At 44.8% G+C, this 5,646-nt stretch overlaps 1 pseudogene; it reads right to left on the bottom strand.

Moving 5' to 3' along the window:
• Positions 1–988: 988 nt before the first annotated feature.
• Positions 989–4,994, bottom strand: LOC123490835 (annotated as a pseudogene).
• Positions 4,995–5,646: the final 652 nt, after the last annotated feature.

The following is a 5,646-nucleotide window of genomic DNA, read 5'->3' as shown; positions in this document are numbered from 1 at the left end:
GGTTCGTAGTTTCCAGTTTCCCCCGAGGGTTCGAACGCTCCGGGGAGCTCTCTTGTTTTCCACACCTGCATCCCGTCAGCAATCTGCACACTGGTCTCATCATCACCCTTCTTAGGCTCTGGCCAAACATCCAGTTCCTGCCGGATCGTTGCCATGAACAGTAGGTGTTCTGAGTATCAGTTTAGAGTATCTAACGTGAGTTTTGTTGTTTTGTACTTTGTTGGGTTATTGTTTCCTTACCTCCGTTTTTGTCCCATCTGCAGTCACACGTCGGGAACCTTCACCCCACCTCTGCCTGATGGTCGGCGGCTGCCGAGCCATCACTGGACCTAGAACTGCACCCCCAACTACTCATCCACGCCGCCCGCTCTGTCCCTGGATTATTCTGCACCTTTTTGTATCTGAATAAACCCTCACCTTCGTTCAACTCTCCTTGTCCTGGTCTGCTTCTGGGTTCTGGCTGAGGGAACTGTGACAGACGCTCCAGATACTCAACTAGTCTCAAGAAGGCCAGTTTTATTACAGTTTTCAGCTGTGCTAACATAATTGCAAATTGGTTTTCTAATGATCAATTGGTCTTTTAAAATGATAAACTTGGATTAGCAAACACAACGTGCCATTGGAACAGAGGACTGATGGTTGCTAATAATGGGCCTCTGTAAGCCTATGTAGATATTCCATTAAAAATCACCTGTTTCCAGCTACAAGATCTATTTACAACATTAACAATGTCACACTGTATTTCTGATCAATTGGTTGTTACATTTTAAAGGACAAAAAAATTGCTTTTCTTTAGAAAACAAGGACATTTCTAAGTGACGCCAAACTTTTGAACGGTAGTGTATATGCAACTCTCCTTTTTAGTACAGAAAAATATGAGTGACTTCATGATACTACTTCTGTTTGTACAATGTCCTCTATGAGTTCATCCCTGCCCTTCACCCTGGTCGTGTCAAATAGGCTGGAGAAAGCAGCAGAAAAGACAGACATGAGGGGAGCAAGAAGGAGGAGGCAGGGACCTGGACGGTGGGCGTGTGGCTTTTAGAGACTCCTGGTTAATCTCTTCCTGGTTGGACGGGCTCAGGGCATCAGCGTTGGCAGCTGGATTGGGGTTACGACTGGAGCACATGTCCATACAGGTTTCCAGAAAACTGCATCTTCTTGGACTCCTGTCGCGAGAGACTCCCAGACAGCAGAAGCCTCATCTGGACACCAGGCCATCGCCACGTTTGCACAGTCATGAAACTCATCCCAGGACCTGTAGGGGTGGAACAGAGAGTGGTCACATGCAGTGCATTCGGAAAGTATTCAGACCCCTTTGAAACTTTTCCACATTTTGTTGCGTTACAGCCTTATTCTAAAATATATTAAATAAACAATCCCCCACACCCCAAAAAAACAACAACAACAACATCAATACCTTATTTACATATACATATTCAGACTATTTGCTATGAGACTCAAAATTGAGCTCAGGTGCATCCTGTTTCCATTCATCATCCTTGAGATGTTTCTACATCTTGATTGAGTCCACTTGTGGTAAATTCAATTGATTGGACATGATTTGGAAAGGCACACACACCTGTCTATACAAGGTCCCACAGTTGACAGTGCATGTCAGAGCAAAAAAACAAGCCATGAGGTCGAAGGAATTGTCCGTAGAGCTCCGAGACAGGATTGTGTCGAGGGACAGATCTGGGGAAGGGCACCAAAAAATGTCTGCAACATTGAAGGTCTCCAAAGAACACAGTGGTCTCCATCATTCTTAAAAGGAAGAAGTTTGGAACCATCAAGACTCTTCCCTAGAGCTGGCCGCCCGGCCAAATCTGAGCAACGGGGGAGAAGGGCCTTGTTCAGGGGAGGTGACCAAAAATTGTCACTCTGACAGAGCTCCAGAGTTCCTCTGTGGGATGGAGAACCTTCCAGAAGGACAACCATAACCATCTCGCAGCACTCCATCAATCAGGCCTTTATGGTAGAGTGGCCAGACGGAAGCCACTCCTCAGTAAAAGGCACATGACAGCCGCTTGAGTTTGCCAAAATGCACCCTAAAGACTTGCAGACCATGAAAACAAGATTATCTGGTCTGATGAAACCAAGATTGAACTCTTTTGGCCTGAATGCCAGTGTCACGTCTGGAGGAAACATGGCACCATCCCTACGGTGAAGCATGGTGGTGGCAGCATCATGCTGTGTGGGGATGTTTTTCAGCCCGGTAGGGACTGGGAGACTAGTCAGGATCGAGGGAAAGATGAACGGAGCAAAGTACAGAGGAGATCCTTGATGAAAACATGCTCCAGAGCGCTCAGGACCTCAGACAGGGGCGAAGGTTCACCTTCCAACAGGACAACGACCCTAAGCACACAGCCAAGACAACACAGAGTGGCTCGGGACAAGTCTCAATGTCCTTGAAGTGGCCCAGCCAGAGACCGGACTTGAACCCGATTAACATCTCTGGAGACACCTGAAAATAGCTGTGCAGCGGCGACTCCCCATCCAACCTGATAGAGCTTGGAGAGGATCTGCAGAGAAGAATGGGAGAAACTCCCCAAATACAGGTGTGCCGCTTGTAGCTGTCATACCCAAGAAGACTCAAGGCTGAAATCGCTGCCAAAGGTGCTTCAACAAAGTACTGAGTAAAGGGTCTGAATAATTACGTAAATGTTATATTTCAGTTTTAATATTTTTAATAAATTTGCTATAATTTCCTAAAAAACCTGTTTTTGCTTTGACATTATGGGTATTGTGTGTAGATTGATGAGGGGGTGAAAACTATTTAATCCATTTTAGAATAAGGCTGTAACAAAACAAAATGTGGAAAAAGTCAAGGGGTCTGAATACATTCCGAATGCACTGTAGCTCTGGAGTTACATATGTCCATATCTTTCTATAATAGCCATGTTGTTCAAGACACTATCCATTATTAATCTGTGAGTAAAATATCCCCCATGGAAACCATGGTTTTAGTTATGTTGTTGCTATGGCAAGGACTATGTGTAAGTCTGTAAGAGGAGATTAGGCAGAAGCAGATTGGTCCAACACAACATCTTCCCGTAACACCACTCATAAACACCTTAGATTCACATTCCCTGGTTACAAGTTCGGGCTAAACTTGCACTGTATTTGGATATGGGCCCATAGTCTAAACTCAACCCTTAAACATCACATCTGTTGGGGCTTAGGGGCATATGTTTACCGCACACACAGGAGACCTTGAGGGGAATGGGTGAAACAAAGAGGAAGTAAAATGCAGCCTTGCAAAGTCCCAGAGTCACATGTGCAGTGGAAAACAGCAGAGTAACAGCAGGTGAAGGGCAGCTTGTTTGCAATATCTGCCCGCAGTCTCTTTCTGAATAAAATAATAAAGGATTGCTGAGGTGTTAGATTAAACACTTGTAGCATACACTGCATACTAATGCATAAACAAACCAAGATCACGGCCCGGGGAAACAAGGACATTACCTGTTCTACTAACGACAGATTTTCCTTCATTTTTATTCTATACTCACGGTAAACTCTCCTATCATTCCATAGAGAATACTGACAGTGGTGCAGCCTTGGCCTAGATGCAAATCTGAGACTTTTTATCCAGGAGAGAAAATACTGCCTTTCTACTTGTCCCTAATAGATTTGACCACATTCCTAGGAAGAGTGTGTGTGTGTATGTGTGTGTATATGCGTGCGTGCAATCGTGCGCGCGATGCCAGACGTATGTATACACACATATGTAAGAGTACGCTCTACTGAATGGCAGGGTTAGTACCTTTATTGGTACCTTAAGGAATATGACCAAAATAATAACATAATTGTAATGACCACTATATCCCTGGGAAGATACCAAGTGTCTCCAGCTCCATAGGATACTGAACAGCAACTCCCGACAGGACCTTCCTACATTGATGCAACAATGTGTCTGGGAATGGGTTGATCTTGATGGGGTGATGCATGGAGAGGCATCTTCCAGGGGTCATACCCTAGCTCAACACCAACAATTTGAAATATAATTCCAATCCCGATTAAAAAGACAAATTCAGTTTAGCAATATAAGGGCTGACTTTGGGACCATGCGGACGCCTGGGAGTGGAGGGAAGGCTGTTTATATGGCTGGCTGGCTTTACGGAGAGCTCAGTCGACATGCAGAGGTAAAGATGGCTGTACTTTGGCTAGGTAACTGCTGTTTGACTTGATATGAAACTAAACTAGAGTGTAACCCCGGTGCTGAACTAGAGCATAGCAGCTAATATGTTTGTAGAATGTTAAGTCCCCTATTGACTGAGGTCAATGAAGCTACAGCAACAAGTTGATAATGTCTGGAGTCAATTTTGCTTATTTTTGCTGTTCTCCAAATTGCATTTTAGAGTTTTTAAATGAGCTTCAATTTTATAAAAATTCCTTGACATAATATTAAGATTGATTACAGACGCATGTAAAAATAGAATGGAAGGCGGAGATGGATAAAGAGAGACCCTCAATCTTTAATTAGGCACTCCAATATGCCTCCAGCAAATGGGAAGTGCTGTCAGGATGTTAGAGAGAGCTAGGGCACAAACACGGGAAGAAAGAGAGAGACGGAGAGAATGAAATAGAGGTAAAGATCTGGTGAAGCCCATCGTTCAATGGTAATGAAATTATGGGTCACAGTGTTCTATCAATTTACACATTTTGGAGTGTGTGTTTAAAAATAACATATAGATGAGGGGATTTGTATATACTGTAAGTTCATAATAAAAGTTCTTGGTTCACCTGTCAGTGACTGTAGGGCTATAGTGTGTGTGTGTGTGTGTGTGTGGGTGGGTGGGTGGGGGGGATGCTTACTTGCAGATGGTGTGTATCTCCTGTGTGTCCTCATCTTTCTGGGCACTGTCAGTCAGGCTGTCTCCCAGAGCCATCAGACACTGAGCGAAGCCCTTATAGATGGAGTGACACCTCCTGGTGGAGGCAGCAGAGCTGGGACAGGGGCCGACGACTGGATGGAGACACAGAGACAGAGACATAGAGTATACCATCAGCACTCTCTCTATCCCTGGCTCACAATGGGGAGAAATGAGCATCAGGAGAGTTCAATACTGCCAAGCAGAGGACTTCTGAGTGGTTTTTGAAAATGTGTTTGGTTACTTAAACAAGCGGCAACAAAGCTCTCAGTCTTATAGAAGGCTTGACAAACCATGGATCCTCTATAGCTGGATCCTCCATATGTACACTACATGACCAAAAGTATGTGGACACCTGCTCTTTGAACATCTCATTCCAAAATCATGGTCATTAATATGGAGTTGGTCCCCCCGTTGCTGCTATAACAGCCTCCACTCTTCTGGGAAGGCTTTCCACTAGATGTTGGAACATGGCTGCGGGGACTTGCTTCCATTCAGCCACAAGAGCATTAGTGAGGTCGGGCACTGATTTTTCGGCGATTAGGTCTGGCTGCAGTCGGCATTCCAATTCATCCCAAAGGTGTTCGATGGGGTTAAGGTCAGGGGCTCTGTGCAGGCCAGTCAAATTCTTCCACACCGATCTCGACAAACGATTTCTTTACGGACCTCGCTTTGTGCAGGGGGCACTGATATACTGAAACAGGAAAGGGCCTTCCCAAAAAACTGTTGCCACAAAATTGGAAGCACAGAATGGTCTAAAATGTAATTGTATGCT

This window comes from Coregonus clupeaformis, unplaced genomic scaffold (assembly GCF_020615455.1).
Source record: "Coregonus clupeaformis isolate EN_2021a unplaced genomic scaffold, ASM2061545v1 scaf5014, whole genome shotgun sequence".
In the NCBI taxonomy this organism is placed as follows: Eukaryota; Metazoa; Chordata; class Actinopteri; order Salmoniformes; family Salmonidae; genus Coregonus; species Coregonus clupeaformis.
The sequence above is the reverse complement of the archived record's forward strand: the minus strand, read 5'-3'. Positions and strand labels throughout refer to the sequence as shown.